Source organism: Pelodiscus sinensis, chromosome 4, assembly GCF_049634645.1.
Source record: "Pelodiscus sinensis isolate JC-2024 chromosome 4, ASM4963464v1, whole genome shotgun sequence".
In the NCBI taxonomy this organism is placed as follows: domain Eukaryota; kingdom Metazoa; phylum Chordata; order Testudines; family Trionychidae; genus Pelodiscus; species Pelodiscus sinensis.
The window spans coordinates 93,066,216-93,088,491 of NC_134714.1; the positions used below are offsets into that span (position 1 = coordinate 93,066,216).

Consider the following 22,276-nt stretch of genomic DNA (forward strand, 5'->3'; position numbering starts at 1 on the left):
CAAACCTTCAGACTTGACCCAGTCAAAATCTCCATTTAAGCCAATAGACATGTTGACTGAATAAAAGATTTCAGGACTGGACTTGGTAACTTTAGTGCATGCTGATAATTGCTTTTTAAATCACAAATATGATGGCTGAATCATCTTGTTCTAAACTGTTCTGCTTTAAAAATGAATGGGCACTGAAAGCAGTTTGTGTATAAAAGAAAAGAATGAGTGTAACAGAAACCTAGCTTTGTTTCAGCAGTTGTGTTGGCGGTTTTGTGTTGCTCTGTGGTATGCCTGGTATGAGGCGCTGGTTGTCTCTACTCCTTTATATTAATTAAACTTAGTCCTATTTTAGAAATGAAGAAACAATAACAAATCTATTTTTAGTAACAGTTGATATAATAGTTTTGGTTTTGTGGGAAAAAAAGACATTGGAGTTGTTTTAAGGGTGTATGTGTGAAAGAGAGAGAGCACAAATACATAAGAGCCTAAAGTAGGCATGCTAATCTCCATCATTTAAGGCCCATCTCAAGTAGATTGAATGAATTAGACTAGAGTATTTATACATTCTGACATCTCATTTTTCCTGGGAGTGACTTGTCCTTGTCCTTCTGACTAATTTATCCTGATGGAAGTAACAAATGTATTTTGGTTGTGTGGTTTTTTTTTTTCTCCTTCATTTCTGAAAGAACACAAAGTTCAAGCTACAAGCATACATACATTTCACTGGGACTTCAGATTGTTGACCTGTTGATTCACCACAGGAAGGAAGTGGAAGAGGGTGCATGTGTTCACTTCTCTTTTCATAAATAGCCTCAGTTTTGAAGCCAGGGATGTATCTTTAACAGGATTGAACAGCTTTTCCTGCTCTTCAGCGCTCCAAACTACTGATGTTGGCCATCATAACAAATCTCATTCTATTGATCACTCACTCCTGCTGCACCACTTTTTTGAGGAAACCTGGTTTTGCCTTTCTGCTGGTGTTCCCCGGGGTTTGATCTTAATCTCCATCTGTATTATTCTCTTGGGTGACCTCATCTGCTTTCCTGGTGTCTCATCACTTCTTTGCTGACAACTCTGTACTTGGCCATTCTGGCTCTTATCTCTTCCTGAAGAGGCTTGTATTTCTCTCTGTCTAGAGTGATAGGAAGTGGTATGCTGAGTCAGAACAGTGATCCGCCTAGTCCAGTATCCTGTCCCTGACAGTGAACCATACACTGACACCAATCAAGAATGGAGTGGCCGCACGTGGAGCCTGACAAACAGCACTATGTATGTGCAAGCCACCATGTGCCCCAGGTGCTTGAGGTACATGTAGGCTGTGGTGACTAGAAAGTCAGAAAGAGACCTTAGTAGCTCAGCTTAGGTCCCAAGCAGTGATCCAATAAGAATTCTGCTTCAGAGAAAGGATGGGGATCTCTACAGGGGACCACGTCTCCAATGTGCACTCAACAAAATGCTACCAGTCCCTCAAACTAAATGTGATGAAAATGGAGCATCTCTTTCTCCTGCCACAAAGCTTCCCTGTGATCATAGATATTGCTCCTATTCTGTCTATTACTGAAACTCACTTTGCGGGGACAATTTTACATCAAAATTGCTACATTTCTATAAACAAATCAGTTTAGATGCTATTTAATTTGGGGGGAGCAAATATTTCATGTCCTATTTTTAATGGAACAATTAGACTTGTTTTCATTTTAAAATGACTTTTTGAAAGTAAATTGATTGTTTTGGTATAAAAATGTTCCAGTTATAACCTTAGCTTTTTTCATACACTAACACAAAAATTGGGATTGGAAGAGAGATTTTGGAAGTTATCCAGTCCATCTCCCTGTGCTGAGACAGGACCAAAAATGTTCTGACCATTTTACTTACAACTTTGTTTCATAAGAAATCGGGGGGGGGGGGGGGGGGGGGGGAGGGGGAGTGCATTTTATTTAATTTTATTTCAGAATTTAATTTGTTTAGAAAATTACAATTTCCAAAAAATTAGAAAATCCAGGTTTTTTTCCCCCGTCTCTACAGTATAATCTACTTTGGACCATATGGTGTACATGGTACCACTCCATTGACTTCAGTTTCCTCTAACTTCCATTTCTATCTTTATGTTCTGTAGATTGTTTTCTTCAAGGGAAAAGACTGTGTCCACTCTTTAATCTCTGTAAAGCACCATGCAAAGTTATGGTGAAGGGGTAGCCAAACTTACTGACACTCCAAGCCACATACAACAATCATCAGAAGCTAATACCTGTGAGCTACAGAGAACATTCTTTCGGTAAGGTGGATGCATGTCTCAGGAGGCTGTTGGGGGAGCAAATATTTTAAATTAGGCAGCCCCTCAGCTGGCACCAGTTATCTCATGCAGAAGTCCTTAGGCCCATCACCCACACTTCAGGGCAGAAGCCCCAGGCTCCCACCTCTAGTCTGTTAGTGGGAGGGAAGCGTTTGCAGGTATGTGCTCCTACTTGTCACCTATGGATTACAGTGATTAGTGCTTACCGGTCTCATTGACTTCAGGTGGAGTTGGGTGCACTAAGAACATCTAAATATTAAGCCCCGAGTGAGTTGCCCAGGGTAGGCATTCTCCGGGTACGTCTCCACAGGCCACACTAGGTATAAAAGAATGTATGTAACTCACGAGCCATTGTTTGGGCCACTCCAATAATGGTGCACCATACATTTTTTGCTGCAAATAAAATAATAGATTTTAATACATCCCTGGCTTCAAAACTCAGGCTTTTTATGAAAAGAGCAAGTGAACACATGCACCTTCTTCCACTTCCTTCCTGTGGTGAATCAACAGGTCAACAACAGTGCTTCATGCATGATTCTTGTCGAATCTGTTTTGTTTTCCAGGGTTTAAGGAAACTATTGCGCAAGCACTGAGTGAGGAATAAATGGGACCATTCAGAATTGAATTTTTGCAAATCATAGGAAACTAGAGAAGTCATCAAGTCCTTTCCCCTACCCACATGGCAGGACCAAGCACCATGTTGTAGACCATCCCTGATGGATGTCATTCTAACCTGCTCTTAAATATCTCCAGTAATGGAGATTCCATAACATCCCTAGGCAATTTATTCTAGTGTTTAACCACCTTGACAGTTAGGAAGTTTTTCCTAATGTCCAACCAAACCTACCTTGGTGAAATTAAAGCCCATTGCTTCTTGTTCTATCATCAGAGGCCAACAAGAACAATTTTTCTCCCTTCTCCTTGTAACACCTTTTAAGATACCAGAAAACTGCTATCATGTCCCCTCTCAGTCTTCGCCTTTCCAAACTAAACAAGCCCAGTTCTTTCAGTCTTCCTTCATAGGCCCCTCACAATGTTTGTAGAACGTTACTAATTTTTGTTGCTCTTCTCTGGACCTTCTCAATTTCTCCACATCTTTCTTGAAATGTGGTGCCCAGAACTGGACACACTACTCCAACTGAGTAGTCAGCACAGAGTAGAGTGGAAGAATGACTTCTCGTGTCCTTCTCACAACACTCCTGGTAATGCATCCCAGAATCATAAGCCTTCTGCATTGCTCAGTGTGGGCAGTGATGGGAGAAACATTAACAAATTCTTCCAAAAATTCCATAAGTAAGACAAGTCTTGCCTTTCTTTGCATGTGGAATCAAAGAGAGATTAAGGCAGAGTGTCTGGTGAAGGAGGAATCAGGGGAGCCATTGTCCATATAACTCCCACCCCAGCTCATGGAAGGGCTGAGCCAACCTCCCCCACATACACTCATCATTAACAATGGGGCAAGCAAGGCTGCCCCAGCTCACTTTGCTTCCCCAGCCACTTCACTCCACTTTCCATTGGTGGGTGCATGGCGGTCTCCCTCAACTACAAGTGACACTGCCAGAGGAGTGCAGAATGCTGGAGCTATTGTTCTGCTTGCCCTGCCACTGTTGATGAGTGAGGGAATGGGGGGAGGGAGACCCTTCTGTGGGCACCAGATCCCTCCACACTAGTTTCCCTGCCGTGTGCAGACTGGCCGCTTGTCCCTCCTACCGCCTCCGTTTGCAGGTATGTGCTCCTACTTGTCACCTATGGATTACGGTGATTAGTGCTTACCGGTCTCATTGACTTCAGATGGAGTTGGGTGCACTAAGAACATCTAAATATTAAGCCCCGAGTGAGTTGCCCAGGGTAGGCATTCTCCGGGTACGTCTCTACAGCAATATTATTTCAAAATAACTTAGACCGTGTCTACACACCACGCAGTTATTTCAAAATAATGTTGAAATACTGTCAAGCTGGAGGGCTTCTTACTCCTGTAACTTTCATTGTACCAGGAGTAAGGCAAGTCAGAGGAAGAGTTCTCTCTTTTGAAATAAGTGCTGTGTAAACGCTCCCAATTGCGAAATAAGCTACGCAGTTGACGTAGTTCAATTTGTGTAGCTTATTCTGAGTTAAGCCCTGCTGTGTAGATTCACCCTCAGAGTGACAATTATATCTTGAAAGAACTCCTTCCTGCTTCTAGAGCCTCCTCTCTCTTTTGCGTGTATTTCTAAATTGTACACATAGGAACATTTGCTAAGTATATTTACCCAGAATGTATTACAATGTTTGATTATCTTCCTTGACTGAGTGTTAAACATGTAATGTTAATACCTCACTCTTATGTTATTGCTTTTCATCCAAAAATTCCATAGCACTTTATACAAGTGGTTGTATTATCACCATTTCACAGATGGAAAACAGGCACAAGAAGTGACTTGTCCAAGGTCTCCCAGCAAGCTAGTGGTAAAGCCGGAAGTAGAGCCAATGTCTCCTGAGTTATATCACTCTGTATAGTTGGCAACACACCCATCCAAGATATTTGTTTAACTGTTTATAAACTCTTGATTTCCTGACCAGATGTAGGCACTTGAATAGGCAGATTTTCAGCTTGTATAAATCGATGTATGGCCGTTAATGTTGATGGAGCTCTACAACAGCTGAGGGTCTTGCCCCAAATTTCTAAAACACAAATAAGCAAGGAGTTCAATGATATTTGGGCATTCTCTGCACAGCTATGTTTATCATAAATATATTGCAACGTGAATGTAAGTGTTTGGTGTTTGGTGATGAGGCCGGTCGATTTTAATTTAAAAAGAAAATTGAAAACTAGCATTCAAAAGGAAATATGGAAGAAAGCATGTAAAGAAAAACCTAATTCCTAAGTGGTCTTTGCTTGTGACAGTAAAAGCTCTTGGAAGCATAGTGAGATTGTTTATGGGCACTACTATACCTTCAACCTGATCATTCCATTTAGAACATTTATAAAAACAAACTTCAAACAGTGTTGACATTCCAGAGGGATTATGCACGATTAACTGTGATGACTGTAGATATGTAGCTGATTGTAAATGTTACTTTAAAATTCACAAACCAGTGATATAAAATATAGCGAAACACTTAAGGAAATGACTGAAAAATGAGAAACCTTCATGACTATATTAATCAATGCCACTGCTACATAAACAGAGTTTATTGTATTTTATATCTTGTTTATGCATTTAATGACATGCATCTGAATATGTCAGGCCTTTCATGAAAAAATATATGGAATAGAGTGATGGAAAAGCTGTCAATTATGGTATTTCAGAAACTAGTGTATGTTTTGTAGAGGTGAAATGTACTGATAGACAAACTGAAAGCCTGAAGGCTGTGGAACATGGGATCAAGAGCTAAGTGGCAGGGGAATACTCACAGATCCAGCTAACATACTACTATAATTAATTTTGGTGGCCTACACCAATCACCCCAAAAATATTACTTTCAGAGCTATATTATACAGCATGAGAGTTTGTGTTTATTGATAGAGATGTGATATGGAGAGAAGTTAAATTAATTTTTTGTATTGATTTTCACTGCAGAGGTTGTGAGGGCAATTCCCACACATGAGCCACTTGTTTTTAGGTGACAGATCTGAGAAACTCTCCGAGATTGAATAGGTGAAACGGAAGTTCTTGGAAGGAAATGATAAAGATATTAGTTAGTCACTATGACCAGAAGATCTAAAGGAACTCAAATATGAAATTGCAGAATTACGAAGTGATGTGTATAGCTAATGTGATGCTGATTTATTTTAAGAGATTATGAGGCATATTGGCAATTTCAGGCTGGTGAAACTATAGTAAAGAACAGAATTATCACACACACATGAACATGACATGTTGGGAAAGGATCAACACAGCTTTTGCAAAGAAATAGTTATGCCTCACCAATCTATTAAAAATCTGTGAAGGTCTCAGCAAATGTTTTGACAAGGGTGATCCAGTTGTAAACAGTGTACTTGGAGTTTGAGTGTACATCTACACAGCAGCATTATTTCAAAATAACTGACATTATTCCAAAATAACATAGTGTGCGTCTATGCTACAAGCCTTCATTTTGAAATGATGTCAAGCTGGAGGACTTTTAGTGACTCACGGTAATCCTCATTTCATGAAGACCAAGGGAAGTCGAAGGAAGAGTGTTCTCCATTCGACTTCCTGCTGTGCAAACCCTGCCAAAAGCTGAATTAAGCTATTTCAACTTAAACTATGCAATGGACTTAGCTGAAGTTGCGTAGCTTATTTTGACTTTAGCCCTACTGCGTAGAGGTACCCTGAGAGAGCCTTTGACTCAGTCCCATACCCAAGGCTCTTAAGCAATGTGAAGAGTCAAGTTCCTCTCATGGATCAGTGACTGTTTTTTGCTAAGTCATGCTTGTTGATTTTGCGGGCTGTTCAGACAACTTCATAGAAATAAATTGACTGGGAGTTGAAGAGCATTGAAGACGGGACCACGTCAGTAAGAGCGGTAAGTTAGAGCAGACTGGGAGAAGAACAAGTAACCCTGAGAAAACCAAGCTTTATGGCAATACTTAGGCTGAAGTCTGTTCTAGGTAGCAATTTGACCTCTCAGTGAAATCCAAACACTCAAAAAAGGGGCAAGTTGCGACTATATCCCGTATGTGTGTTTACTCCATTCTGAGTAGAATTGGGACACTACATATTGATAGTGCTATTTCTATGCCATGTGTTCCTATTTTATTGTGTGTAGACTCTCTCAGGGTATGTCTACACATGTTTTAGCAATAGTTTGTATGTACAATGAAGACTTTAAGTTTGTAATGGCAAATGACACATACTAATAGAGATGAAAATCCTATTCGTATCTATGTGGCAATCAATCATACCATACAAGTTTGAGTGCTAGGGAGATGAAGTCACTCTATATTTAAATGCAGGATGCTGACTTCTTCTAGACTTCCTACAAAATTATTTTTGTAGGACAGTGTCATAAGATTCTAATGGTTCCACTGGACCAGAGAGCTCTGCAGCATCTAAATGGGCTTTGCTATGGCTAAAGAAAACAAGTATAAATGTGTTACAGGCAAAAGAATAGCCAACCTTTCTTTTAGCTAGCCTTTACAGAAAGATTGGTACTAACAGTGGCTTTCTGGAATCAGTTTTCCTCAAAGTAATAAATTTCTTACAACACTGCAGAGTGCCTAGTTGTTTTTATGCCACTGGATAGCAGCATTCATTAGAAAATCTCCCTTTCATCATCAGATCTTGTAATACTGGACAATTGACAGACAATGATATTTTACACTTCTACAGATTAAAAACTGCACAGACTGGTGAGAAGAGGTTTGCAGTCTTTTTTCCAACTAGTATTGGGTATTTCATTTAATGTAATCACAGATAAATTTTCCCCATCTGGTGATAAGGATGCTGGTATCTAAGGCAACGTGAAATATAATAGGCCCTGGTCCTGCCAAGCACTGAGGGAGCCTCCTGGCATTACTCGGCACCTCACATGATTAGACTCACAGGAGTAATGGAACCGGATATGAAAATGGGATGCAAATGGCAATTCACTGTCAGTGTTCAGTGGAATGTCACTTAATGCAAATAACACAGCCTCAAGTAAGTTGTTTTTTTGTTAGATAGCATTAATTCTCTTTCCTTTCTAAATTTAGCAGATTCTAATGGTAATAGATGCAGAACTGTGCCAGACATTCTGGGTACCAAATATATTACATCTTAACAAGTTTCTCCCGTGACTCTTCATTGATGAAATAATAAATGGCAATTAAAAATACCTCTTATATTGACTTAGTTGATCAATTTTACATTGCAGAAGCAATGATTGGAATTAAGTTAATATTTAAATATGGGCATATAAGTAAGATATAATAGAAAGATTAAAGAAGCAAGAATTTTAACTGTAAGAAACTGATCCATGTAGTCTTCATTCATACCAAAATCCATTTTTTAGTCCTTATTGTTACCAAAGCCAAATGTTAGCATTGTCAGTTGCAAAGCTAAAATTAAGTAATTTCATAACAGTCAGTAAATCAGACCACCACCAGCAGGTATGCTTTTTTTATATGCAAACAAGCAAGCAACGACAGTCAAATTACTCTCAGTATTGTAGGATGTTTGCAATGGGTTTCCTGATTCAAATGTTAGCAAAAATATGAAACACCTGTGTGAAATGCAGGGATTAATGAACCATTGTGTAGGGGAAATATGATCTCTAGTTTACTGAGCATATACACCTAGATTTAAAAATCAAATTCTATCTGAACCTTCTCTGCATGCTCTGAGGTGTTCAAATAGCTTTTGTTCTCATTTGCAATTTCAGACACTGGCAAAAAACTGAAATGAAAATATGCAAAATGTTTAATTTAAAAAAGCCTTTTCTTATAAGCTTACCAGTCAGATTTTTGCAGACCCAAGTGTTTCTGACATACTTCACATAAGCATCTGAACTTCTAATATTTATTAACAAAATGGAATCTATTCACCTGAAGAGCTTGTATGTGGCTTATATCTGACTCATGGTCTTATCCAGGGCCCACTGAATTCAATACAGTGACTTTCCACAAAGCAAGGATGCTAGTGATTTTTTTCCCCCTATAGGGGCCTGCTGTGTGAAGCTGCAGGAAGCCATTTTGAGAGGCACAGTTCAGTGCTGCCTACTACAGTACATAGGAGACTCTGTGTGTTCTCTCTCAGATATGTTTATGTTCTCTCTTGAAGGAAAAGGAAGATCATTTTGATTGTATGCTTGTGCTTGCTCTTTATCTCTGGGAGAGAATAGCACAAATCTTTTTGCAGAGCCACTCACAGCTGGGCTTCAAACTGTTATAAAATACTCTAGTCATAAATATTTGGAGAGGCATGAAATTTAGTCAGAGTCTGCAACCCATATTCATACTGAGGGCAACCTTACTCTGTAAGTATTCGATTATGTTACATGCAAATTAAGACACTACTGTGTATAAATAAGAGTTGTAAAGTGTTAACCCATAGTTGTAGTTAGAGGAAGGTTACATGGGTGAATCTTGTTGTAGACCTTAAAGGTTACTTTGCATTCTAGAGAGGCAGAAGTGTAAATTTCTACAAGCTTATTCTAGTTCTCTCCATGAAACCCAAATGAATATAGAGGGAGGTGTGTGTGTCTGTCAAGTTCAAAAGAGCACTCTAGAATGGGTGAACAACCATACCCCAGCCCTGCAAAAATCAATGAGATTGAATTGACTATAAAGTCATGTACAGCATTCAAAGAGCATTATTAACATGATCGCTATGATTAGGTATTTTTACAGCTTTATTATTCAAGGACTGTTTTATGTACTTAGCGAGCGATAAGTTTTGTGTTAAGTAAAATTCTCAAACTTGGTTAGTTGGAGATTGATTAAACAATCAGCACTTAACCATCAAAATGTGAAGGATATTGTGTAAAGCCTACATTCAAGGGGAAAAAAGGTTCAGGTTCATTGCATTGCATTGCATTTCATGCAGTCATTTACCCCAGAGCAAAGTGGGGATAAAATACTGTCAGGTCACTATGGCAGTGTTTGAACTCTGTTTGTATGGATTTAGCTGATTATACAAAGGGAGGAGCAATGGAGAACATACTGCATGGTTTGGCTGGAAAAGCTGAAGGATAGGGCAGTGGGTTGCTTATCTGGACATTAGAATGGTAGTGTTATAATTACATCAGTACCACAAAGGAGTCATCAGTGCTGTGGAGTGTTAGCATTCTGCCCACACTGATCACACTCACTCACACATGCTCAGGCCTTGAACCTGCTGTGTGCTCATTCTGTATGGCACTCGGTAGCTGCTCTTCAGGTGAATTTTCGGGAGGTATTGGTGCCCTGTTGTGTACGCAGGGCCATGGGTGTCCAGTATACTAGGCGGGGGAAGGCTTTGCCTTCCCAAACTGCCAGGCATGACTCTGCCCCCAGAACACCTGCTGTAGGCATTCTGGGGGCAGAGGGATGCTGCCCCCAGTACCTTCCTTCCCCACTTATCCAGTCAGAGGAAGCTGGGGGTACCCCACCCACCCCATGCTCGGAGAGCTGGAGAGATTTGGGTTGGCTTGGGCAATGAGGTTTCCTTCCTCCCCGGTGTTCTGGAGATTGGGGAGGTTCGGGCTGCATGGCCTCCTCCCTCCCCAGAGCACTGGAGAGGCTGGGGCTCACACGTGCTTCCTCTCCCTGTAGTGGGGGGCATGCGTGGTCAGTGTACTGCCCCATCTCCTCCTCACCTTGTAATGGGGGCAGGGCCTCAGCAGAGGGGGCGGGGCTGTAGGTGGGGCTGCCTCCCCAAACTCCAGCTGCACCAACTGCCCATGGTCAGGGCTAATATTCTAAAATAGTGAATCCAAAAAGGAATTAGTAATATAATAATCTAAGTGGAGATACAAAAGCCTCCTTTTTCTTCATTTTTTCTGATACCAAAATTTATTTGACAAAAAGGCTGCTGGAATGCCTTCAAAATCTTCCCATAAAATATTTGTTTTTACAGACAACATTTTTCAGCTACACTTCATGCAGGCTTTTGCCTGTCAAAATTATGTGTGTAGTTCACTGAATGGGGAAGGGGGCAATAGAGGCTCATTTTGACAGTTAGGCTCCCGGGTGACAACCTGGCTTCAACTGACACCAAGAGGAGTTTTGCTGTTGACTACAGTTGCTCCAGGATATCATCCCAGTTTTCTTATATTAGAGTACCATCACAGAATGTGTACACCTATTTTGAAGGTACTCTTCATAAAAGTGTGCATGTGAATATGCTGGTGTGTAGTTTTTGCTTTTAAAAGCTCTGTCACCTCCGCAAGAAGATCAGAACACATTTGTTGCCAAGAAAGCATTCAGAAACATTAAAGAGGTGGAATGTGTGTTTTATTACACAGATTCCTATTCTTCTGAAGTCTTGATGAATTGCATTAATAGTTTGAAAATGAATGCCGGACATGAATTTAAAAGAAAGTTGAATAGGGACTAAGTTATTTTTTTTTGGGGGGGGGGGGGGGAAGCATGATCTTTTCCAGATCCTGATCTATTTCTGGTGAGCACAGAACCTATATAGCTATTTGTCCTAATTGTGTGGGTTTGTGAGAGGTTCATCTGAATCTTATTGGAACAGGAGCACTGATGAACACTGAAAAGAATTATCCTTTGTGATGGAGGAATTTTGCCAGGCAAGCATTTGTTTTTGTCCTCCTTGTGTTGTTCACTTCAGCTGTGTAGGAGAAACAATAGTTTTTAAATAAATACCCATCTATGTATTAGCAATGGGAACACACTACAACATCGGGATCTGAACTTCTCACAACCCAAATGCTGTGGGGGTATTCAAACTTGAAGATTTAATTCAGGCTCATTTCTAATCAACACAAAAAGCTAAACTCAGTGCAGGCATATACAAAAGCACAAATACAGGCCTGCTGAGAGCTGGGACAGAGGGAGCAATTGCTTAAGACCTGGTGATTCAAAAGGCCCCAAGGCTCCTGATTGCTGCTGCTACCAAAATCTCAGCAGAAGCCCTGGTCCCTTTAAATCACTGCCAGAGTGCTCTGGATGGCACTGAAGGTTGGCTGTCCTCAGCCCTGCCCATTCACCCTGAGGAGCCCTCCCCCCTTCTGGGAGCATGGACACTCCCTCTCACACACACACCTATACACTCCTTCCTCACGGACTTGGCAATTCTGTTGATTCCATTACACAAATCCCATTGAAATCTATGCAAAGTGCATCCACTTATGCCTGGGATGAATTTGATCCTATGGATTGGATTGCTTTATTTTTTAAAAAAAAATATATTCCTTTTGGTGTCTTCTTTCAAGTTCTTTGAGGCTGCTTAAATGGGGAATACATTGCTGCTACCTTTTTGGCAGCTGGAAAACTGTTTGTAGAAGCACTGCATTGGTACATTGAGTAAGTCTAAGTATTTTCCTCGGCTACTACAGCACTACTTCAAGATTTTGTTTTATTAATCTTGACATCTCCTATGTTTACTTACATATTCCAAGACACTAATGCAAGGAAGACTGGCTAATCATTACATGTTACACAACTGGAGATATTTAAGAGCAGGTTAGCCAGACATCTGTCAGGGATGATCTTGACAGTTCTTGGTCGTGCCATCAGGGCAGGGGACTGGACTCTGACCTCTTGAGGTCCCTTCGAGTTCTAGTGTTCTATGATTCCTACTTTTAAGATCCAGCTAATTTCAGTAGCTGTTATTGCTTTGTGACATTTTGCAGAAGAACTTTATGCTAGATTTACTGGAATGAAACTAATGTAATGGACTAAAGTGTATTTATTTCTCTACCTACCAAAGGTAGCTGAAGTAGCTAAGATTTGGTTTAAATTCTCTTCCTGACAAGAAACACAGTCACTCTGTCTGCAGGACTGATAAGAGAGCACATTGGGGAGGGGGGGGCATCTCTGCTGTAGATTTATAATCAGAAAGCTTATATTATACCATCCTTTGCTCCCAAGATCCTACTTGTTGTTTTTGTTTCCCTAACAACAGCTCTCAAAAAATACCCCACAGTTTGATAACCTTGGAAAAGATTTTTTTTTCCCTTGGTCTCATATTTCATATCCTCACTAATTCACACTGGTGAGGATAAAACTGATGTCTGACCTGCATTTGATAAGTTGCAAGTTTGTAACAAATACCACGGGTTGTCACCAGGGACACAACCTTCAACACCAAAAGAATAGGCCTGTCACTTGAGTTGAAACCAGGGGCGGCTCTAGGCACCAGCAAATCAAGCCCATGTGTGGGGCAGCACATTTCCAGGGGTGGCATTTGCAGGTAAGCAGCCGCCCCCGGCAATGCCCGCCCCCGTCCCACCCCATCTATTTTAAAGGGCCGCGGGAGCTTGGCTCTGGCTGTGTGTCCCCGGGAGCTGGCTGCAGAGTATGGTATGGCCAGACTCCACCCTGCCCTGCCGGCTCCAGTCCTGCCACAGCCCCAGCCTCAGCCCCGTTCGCCAGCAAGAGACCGCTCCCTGCCGGACGGCTGGCTCACTGCACCCACACCCTGATCCCCTGCACTCCGGTCTCCCTGCTCTCCCTGGTCCCTGCGACTCTCTGGCTCTGCACCACTCTTTCACCCCTCACTCTGCTCCCCCCGATCCCTGCCCCCCTCTGGCTCTGTGCCGCCCGTTCCCTGCACTGCCCCTGCACCCTGGTCCCCGTGCCCCTCTGGCTCTGTGCCCCCTCTGTGCCCTGCAGCCTCTTTTCCCTGTGCCCCTCTGGGTCTGTGCCCCCCCATTCCCTGCACTGCCCCTGGACCCCATCCCTCTGCCCTTCCTGTTCCCCATGTCCCATTCCCTATGCCTCCCCTGCACCTCACACTCTGCTCTCTCCAATCTCTGAGTTCCTCTGGCTCTGTGCCTCCCGTTCTCTGTGCCACCCCTGTACCCCCCCCACTGTTCCCCGCATCCCTCTGGCTCTGTGCACCCCAGTCCCCCTGCTTCTCCCGGTCCCCGCGCCCCCCCTGGCTCTGCGCCTCCCATTCCCCACAGTGAACCCTGCTCCCCCTTTTCCCCATGCCCCTCTAGCTCTGCGCTGTCCCTGCACCCTGCTCCCCCTGTGGGTCGGGAGTGAGGGTTCTTGTCCATAGGGAGGGGCTGGACAGGGCAGGGAAAAGGCTGTTGTGACCCAGCAGTGAGTGAAAGGGGAGGGGGAGTTTACTTTGCTTTTATGGAAAAGAAATAAATAAAATTATATTTGCTATTTATAGGGCTAAAATGCTGGGACAAAAATGAAAACAAAAACAAAAAAATGTTGCAAAGTGCAAACGTGTAAAAGCCAACCAAAAAAAAGGGGGGAGGGGCAAAAAATATTTTGCTTGGGAAGGCAAAAGACCCAGAGCCGGCCCTGGCTGAAACATTAACTTAAAGAAGTGTCTTTAGAGTCTGTTGCTTGAGGGAGACATGCTCAGGCCATTTAACCAGAATTTACATCCTTTTACCATCCTTTTTATCATTTGCAATGTGCAGAAACAATCAAAACTCCCTTTTTCTTTGTGATTGGTTCTTATTCGTCTGATCCTATTCACTGATTCCTATTTAAAATGTGTTGTATTCTTGGTTGCATTCGTTCAAACTTTGTTGTGATCTACTTCCAATGAAGAGAGTTTGTCCTAATATGTTGGAGAGCGAATTATCTATAAAATATTATGATACAGAATTTATTATCTTAAATAATATTACATGTGCAGAAATTTGAAAGCGTCAGCACTTTCAAGCAATTGAGAATATTAAACAGCGTTCTTTGCAGACATTTTGTAGTAAAATCCTAACTGGCCTATAATGTAAGCTAAAGAGTTTTTAGAGACTCCAAAACTCTTCAGGAAGTCTTTTTGTTTAGATAACCAATAAATATTTCTTTCTTCTGGAGCCTGCAGAATTTCAACACTGGAAGTAGGAGAGCGTAGCAGTTTCTTTTTCAAGTTAAAAATACCTGGCTTGGCTGAATTTGTGTTGAGATAATCAATGTCAGTGCACACCAACCATAAACGGATTGTGAGAAGAAAGAGAAAACTACCATCCTTTCATAAACAAAGGGAATCTTCCATTAATATAGAGTATGCTTTTTCCTATTAAGCCCTGACTCTTTAAAAGCCCCCGATGTATTTTGCCTGTATATAAAGTATTCATATTTAGATAAAATCTTAGTGCAGTGGATTTTTCTGTATATCCATTCCTGCTTTAGAAATACTCACTTTTTTGGCTTTTGAGATATGGAAGGCATTGATTTGAGTCTTTTCTGGATTTGCATGCAGTTGGTTGTCTGTGTAGTGTTTGTCTAGGATGTAAAGTGCATTAACCATGATTCTCTCTCATACCAAGCTCCTTGTCTATGTAGTGACACACAGATGATCGTATAGCAACTAATACAAAATAACTTGGATATTGTTTGTATACATGTTGAATAATATATGTGCTAAGGTGCTACAGGTTGAACCTCTGTAGTCTGGGATTCTCTGGTCTGACAACATCTGTGCTCCCACAGGACCATGGATGTTGTTGGACTAGATGGCCCCAGCAGCTAGCAGCCCATAGGGCCAGTGGCTTGAGGGCAGGGAGCCCAGCCAACAGGGACAGGGAGCTCTGCTGGCCGGAGCAGGGCCAGCAGCCAGGGACAGGGAGTCCTTCTGGCCAGGGATGTAGAGCTCTGCCATGGCCAGAGCAAGGCTGGCTTGGAGAGTAGCCTTACTGGAGATCTAGATTGAAGATCTAGATTGCTGGGTATACACAGGATCGTTTACCAAAGTGATGAAGAGTTAGTAATCTTAATCTTCCCATTGAATAGCATTTGATGGGCGAGCTGAATAGCCAAGTTGTTATGTTCACCTGTCTTTCTAATGCTGGAAAGCCCATATATGAGCAAACTTTTTTTCTATTGTGGGTGATATCTGGGTATTTTGTCAAGTTCTGCTGGGATTTCAGGCTTGTCCAAGTAATTTTTGGTAGTAGATGTTTACCAGTGGCTATTGTGTCATAACCAAAAGGATTGTCTTGGAATGCCATATATTTCATACAGTATGACTGACTGGGGTGCTAGCCTGAGGGAAAATTCTCTCCAGCAGCCGCAAGCTAGGTGTCGCCTACTAGACAGACATACAGCATTAGCAAAGTGGTTGTAGTTCTCGGGAATCAATTTAATTGGTAACCCTAACCCTAACCAGTTTGCTCTCTGGAAGTAGAAACAATGTTGGAGTGGCACAATGATAGACAGACACGGCACCAGAATTTATCTTCATACCAATAAGAGATGGTGGTGAAACCTCAGGACTGGATCTAGTACCAATTTTCTACATGAGTGAGCTAATATAATTTTAAAAAGGTAGATCAGGGTTATGCCCACAGTTCCATTGGCCAGTGTTAAAAACTTGTGTAATGAATCAATCTTAACTGATGAACAATTGCCTATGTTTCCATAGTTGTCATTCCCTTCATAGCTCCAATGGGTGCTGTGGCTGTTGAAATTGCCAATTATGATTCAGGATATTGTTTGTCATTAGACTAGTAGGTTGATGAAATTAAAATGTCTGTGGTGGTTTGTAAATGGGGAAGATTACAGTAACCTGAATGGTGCCAGGCTAAGTATTATCCTCTTCTGTTTTATAGGCAGGTGCAATCCTGATGCCTCGTTTAACAAATTTGCTTCTGCCATATTGACCATTTGGTGAGCATGGCACCCCTGTTTTGTGCAATGCTGTCCTATTTACTAGCTAACATTACTTCCAAGTTTCCAAGTGGAAAGAAAGATTAGTGCCAGTCCCAAGAAAGATCCTTGATATCCAGGCTGGGAAGCAATGTCTTATTGTTGATGTCTGCCTTTGTTTTGTAGCATCAGAAGAATAAGAAGTGGGTAGCAGTAGGATGTATTTAGCAAGATTTGCAACCTTTAAGGCTGACTGACTGCTGCATGAAGGCATCTTCTGTGGCTCCCAGCCTGGCCTAACTTTATTCACCTTCCTGCTCACAGGGGAAAGTTGTCTGTCCTTTTGGAGAGTTATTAACTACCATTATAAATTCTAGAGCTGTGTGAAGCTTGGCAGGCTTTCTTGTCCGGGGAGAGAGAGCAAAAGGGGTAGTTGCCCTGGGGCCCAGCAACACAAAGGGATCCGGAGTTGCCAACTACTGCTACTGTGGCAGGAGCCACTGCTGGAGCCTTGGGCCCTTTAATTTGCCACTGGAGTATGCATTGTCTCTCCACATGGATGTGAGGGTAAGTGGGAGGCATGTTGCACTCTGGGCAACACTGAGGGCTGATTGTTCTGACTCTGTTCCTTCCACCTGAGGCCCCGCCCTTTCTGAGAATGTGGAGTTGCTCCCTCCCACCTTGTGTGCACAAGCTGTCAGCTCCTATGGACTCAGGTGAATATTGCCTTTAGGCTGATCTGAGTGTGATTACCAACCTGGGTTTGGTGTTTGGTTCAAAATGAATGTCCTAACCCCAATGTAAGATTTGTCCTGAATCACAGTTTCACTCAGTTGTACCAAATATTGATGATAAAAACTATGAATTTGCTCAGATTCACTTGAAATGGGGCTCAGAGACTCTTGTGTTGTTTTCCATATTGTGACCTGAATGAAAAGTTTGTAGAAAAGTCCAGGTTTGACGGGCATTGTGTGGTCTCTTGGCCTTGGTTGGGGACTGCTTGCACAACTAATAGGATCTAGAAAGAAACAATTCTCCTTTCCCTGTGTGACCTCTAAAGCCTTAAAGATAAGGTAAATAAAAGGTACTATCAACTAGGGCTCAGTCAACTTGATGTTAATTTGAACATAGGTACTAGATATTTCTGATTAATTAGCATTGAACTTGCTTGAATAGAACTACTTTTACCACGTGTCCCATATTCAGCCTATGGAAATATGGTCGCCCTAGTTTTGTTTATGAAAATTTTGTAATTTTTCAGTAATACTGCCATGCCATCTACTGGGTACATTTATTATGCTGTTACATTTGGGTGTACTTTGATCATTCAAGCTGAAACTAGGTTTATCTGGTCAATTTATTGGACAGTTTGTATGCATGTACTCCTGATCTTGTCCCAAATCTAATATAATTTTGACTGATTTACTCACTTGGTATAACAAAGAGTAAATTGTGGCATCATATGAGTCAGATGAGAAAACTAAGAAAAAATTAGCTTGAAATTGCTCTAATGAGCTATGATGGAAAAGGAGCTACTGAAATGCTTAATGCAGTTCAATGTTAAAGTCTATTGCACGTGATCTTTTTAGAGATATGGTTCTGTACTGTATTTTACCTCCAAATTAGAGGAATTTGGTTTAGGGTCAAATATAATATTTTGTGCTTTGATGTAACAAAAATATGTCTGACTTTATAGTGTTTATTGAAATTGGGTCTGCTGGAAAGATGATGATTCTAAACAGAATAGTCTCTCAAACAAAGTATTATTTTATTTGTTTAAACTATACTATAACCCAATGAGTTAAGCAATGGTGAGAATATATTCATCAACAATTTTGTCAAAGAATTTATTTGGAAAAAAAAGTTTTTATATAAAAGGAATTTTGTTCAAAAGTCTTTTTTTTTTAAAAAAAAAAGTTTCAAAACACAATTTTGAAAATATTTACTTTCAAACAGATTTTAATTGAATCCTGATTGCCTTTGTTATTATTAGAGAGCTTACCATGGCATAGTTGAACTAGCAAAATTAAGACTGGAAATATGATATACATTTTTGTTAGAATAATTTATCATTGGAAAAACTTACTAAGGCTCATGGTTGATCCTCTTTCCCTGATCATTTCTAAATCAAAATTAGAGGTCTTTTTCTGAAAGTTATGCTAGAGGAATTATTTGAAGAAATTCCTTGGCCTGTATTTTCCAGGAGGTTAGGCATTATCAAACTGGTTCCTTCTGGCCTTGAATCTACTAAAACATTGAGGGGGGGAAAATCTTTTTTTCATGCTTTCTGAATTAATTAAAAGTACAGTAAAACTCCAATAGTCCGGCATCCAATAGTCCGGCATCAAAATGGCAAGAGCCTAGTGAGTGAGCTTCAGCAAAAAATGAGTCACAAGGTAACAGTGGCAGCAGCTGAACTGAGCAAAAAGGGTAAAAAAGGCTTAAAAAAAACTAAAACATTACAGTATACTGTATACAGTATGTACAATAAAAAGGGTTAAGAATACTTTATATACATTATATAATGTATACAGTATATATATAACCATCTTATAGTACCTCCTGATAGTCCAGCATATCTGATAATCCGGCACCACGTAGGTCCCATAGGTTCCGGATTATCGGAAGTCTACTGTAATTTATTCCCTCATAGGAAATTTTCCTCAAAACTCCCATGAAAAAAATCCTATTTTCTAGTCAGCTCTACTCAGAACAAAATTGATTGCCATTCCCAAAACTAAAAGTGAAATCTCTGAAAAAATGTGTGCAATCTGGCTACTTGCATACCAAGAGCTATATTCTGCTCTCATTACACCCTTTATGCCCAATGAAATCAATGAGGTGATTCAAAAGCAATTGTTATCACAGCACTCCATTTTGTTTGTGTCTACCAGTTGTTCTATTACCAGGCTAATATGTTTATTTGCTACATTTACAGGTTGTAACTCCCTGGTTCTCTGGTCCAGCACCCTAAATGGTCCCAAACGACAGAATCTGCTGGATCGGGGGACATCAGTGCTGGGCCCCCCTGCTGCCCCCGTCACAGGGCTGTACTCTGGAAGCAGCAGAGGGATCAACATTGATTGAGCGGGAACTGGGAAAGGGGGAAGAGGAAGAGGCAGGGTGGCTGAGGAGCCCTGCTGCCCAGAGCCAGGAGTGCAGCCCTGTGGGGCTTCACAGCCACCCTGCTTCTCCCCCAAGTGTTCCCCCATCTCTGTCTTTCCTCTCATACCTCCCTGAGCTAGAGCACCCCACATGAGCTATTGGTAGTATCCCAGAAGCTCTGTGAGGGTGGGAGAGGAATTGCTGAGTGCAAGCCCAGCTTTTTCCCATGAGTGCTCTGGCCTGGGAACATCCACAGGGATGCTGGGCCCCGATGTTGCTGCGCTACGGAAGTCCAAATTAAAGAGGTCCAACGTGCATGTCTGTTGACTGTACAATTACTCACATTGTAAATGAGCACTGTGATATTTTCCCCTATAAAACTAATGACTAGTATTTGGTCTAGCTCACCATTCACAATCATTGAGACATTCAAATCCAACAAAATAAAGTGGTGCCAAGAATTAAAATGTTGATGCAGGATACTGTTCAATTTTAAACACATTGGCCCAGATCCACATCTGCTGTAAACTGGTATGTCTATGTTGGCTTTGGTTTGGCCCACAGTGTTTCTAGTTAGATGCTTCAAAATACGGAGGAGCTTCTTAGATCACCTCTTCTATCAAAATTCCTAATTATACATAGATGAAAAGGTGACCCATTTAGAAGTTATAATGAACTACAAGTTAGCTTTAGCTTTTTTCTTGATCTGTTTGCTTTGTTTGGTATCATTATTCTTTTGGCCCCATTTGTGAAGTATTGTGCAGTTGTAGTGTGACACAAACCATAAGGAGGATTTGTTTGAAACTGCATTAGTTTTAGTAAAATCTGTTTGTATTTATCTTCAAGATGTCAAATGCTGATTCCCAGGGATCTATTCTCCAGTAAACTACTACACTTTAGTATCCTTATTAAGCACTTGGTGTGACCTCTTGCTTCTCCAACCCTTGCTGTTTAATGTGCTTAATTCTAACCTTTACTAGCTAGAAATTGTACACACTTTCTACAAATTGCTGTTGATTAGCACATGACACTGCTGCAGGAAGTAGAACCCCTAGTGGTAATCTGCTTTATTCAGGCTGATCTAGAATGAGGTAATTAAATTTCTGAAAAGGCCAAGAGTGAGCTTTGTCATGTCATTCTTGTATGGCTGTGACTTTGCTGGTTCATTTACATCAAGTAAATTGATTTAAAATGTTAGCTCTTCATGGGGTGACAGTCTCAAATATAGAATTTTCTCATTTGTATGCATCAGGCAAGTTTGAATTCTTGCAGCTCAGTCAGAATCATGTAGATTTTTAAACCCTCGATTTTATTATATTTTTTAGCAAACATTTTCTTCTTATGCTACTATTCTTCACAAAAATAAAGCCTTAAAATTACACCTGCCCTATTGGGTAAATTCCACTAATACTTTGATTCTGTCACAATGACTTTCCCTTCCAATAGGCCAGGTAGATTTTACAACTACAAGCCTTCAAACTCACTGCTAAAAGTTCCTATCTTTGGCACAAAGTAAGCAATATATAACATTTTTCAAGACTGAAAAGGTCTATAAACTGCCATTTTGAGAGATATGGGGGAATTTGTTTGGCAAATAGATGTATTTCTTTCTTTGAATATATCCCTTAGTACTTTTTATATTAAAATTAAATAAATTTTATACCTTCAAATGAGCGGCACTGCTATGGGTACCCGCATTACCCCACAATGTGCTAATGTTTTTATGGCTGATCTAGAATAATGTTTCCTCATTTCCGTCCCCCAGGTACCATCCCTTAGCACAGCGTTTCCCAAACTATGGGCCGTGGCCCGACACCAGGCCATAGGAAAAAAATATCAGGCCTCAGTGTGGCTGCTGGGAGGGGAGCAGAGCAGGGTGGTCTGGGAGGAGGTGTGTGTGTGTGGGGAGAAACCAGCCACCAGGAAGCAGGGTTGGGGGCAGCAATGCTGTCCCATGGAGATGGGGGGGCAGGTGGCTGGCAGAAGCAGGATTGGGGGGCAGCAGGGCTGTCCTGTGGAGATCCGGGCAGATGGGCGGGCGGCGGAAGCAGGTTTAGGGGTAGCGGGGCTATCCAGCGGAGATCTGGGTGGGCAGGCAGGTGGCGGAAGCAGGGTTAGGGGTAGCGAGGCTATCCGACGGAGATCCGGGTGGGTGGGCAGCAGAAACAGGGTTAGGGGTAGCGGGGCTGTCCGGTGGAGATCCGGGTGGGTGGGTGGCAGAAGCAGGGTTGGGACAGTGGGGTTGTCCCATGGAGATTGGGGAGGGCGGGTGGCAGAACCAGGGCTGAACGGGGGCCAGGGGGGCTGGCCAGGGAAGATCGGGAGGAGGAGGACTGGAGAACCACTCTCTGGAAGCAGGGCTGGACAGGGGCAGTGGGCTGGCTAGGGGACAGGGCGGGAGTGGGGGGGAGGGAGGGGAACCGGCCACTGGAAGCAGGGCTAGATCGGGGAGACCGGGAGGAGGAGGATGGGAGAACCAGCTTCCGGAAGCAGGACTGGACAGGGGCAGCGGCTGACCGGGGGAGTTTGGGGGGGAGGGAGGAAAACAGCCACTGGAAGCAGGGGTGGACTGGGGAGATTGGGAGGAGAAGGGGGAGAGTGGGACTGACCCAGGCACATGCAGACCCGGGCACACGAGTGAGTCCAGCCCCGGAGATTCCTTCTGCTCCCCTCCCCCATATACCCTCCCTCAAGTAGTTGCAAACTGCCTGGCTGGTAGACACACT

The 22,276-nt window shown here is 42.0% G+C and overlaps 1 protein-coding gene across 8 annotated transcripts in view; it reads left to right on the plus strand.

The window, feature by feature from the left end:
• Positions 1–22,276, plus strand: part of ANO3 (anoctamin 3) — a 380,410-nt gene that overhangs the window by 12,835 nt on the left and 345,299 nt on the right. The window contains exon 1 of one of the 8 annotated variants that reach the window (XM_075927763.1): positions 1,929–6,772. The exons of the other annotated variants lie outside the window; for them this stretch is intronic. The gene's annotated coding sequence lies outside the window, so the exon portion shown is untranslated. Of the gene's footprint in view, positions 1–1,928; positions 6,773–22,276 lie in introns of those variants that run through there. 8 annotated transcript variants of the gene reach the window in all.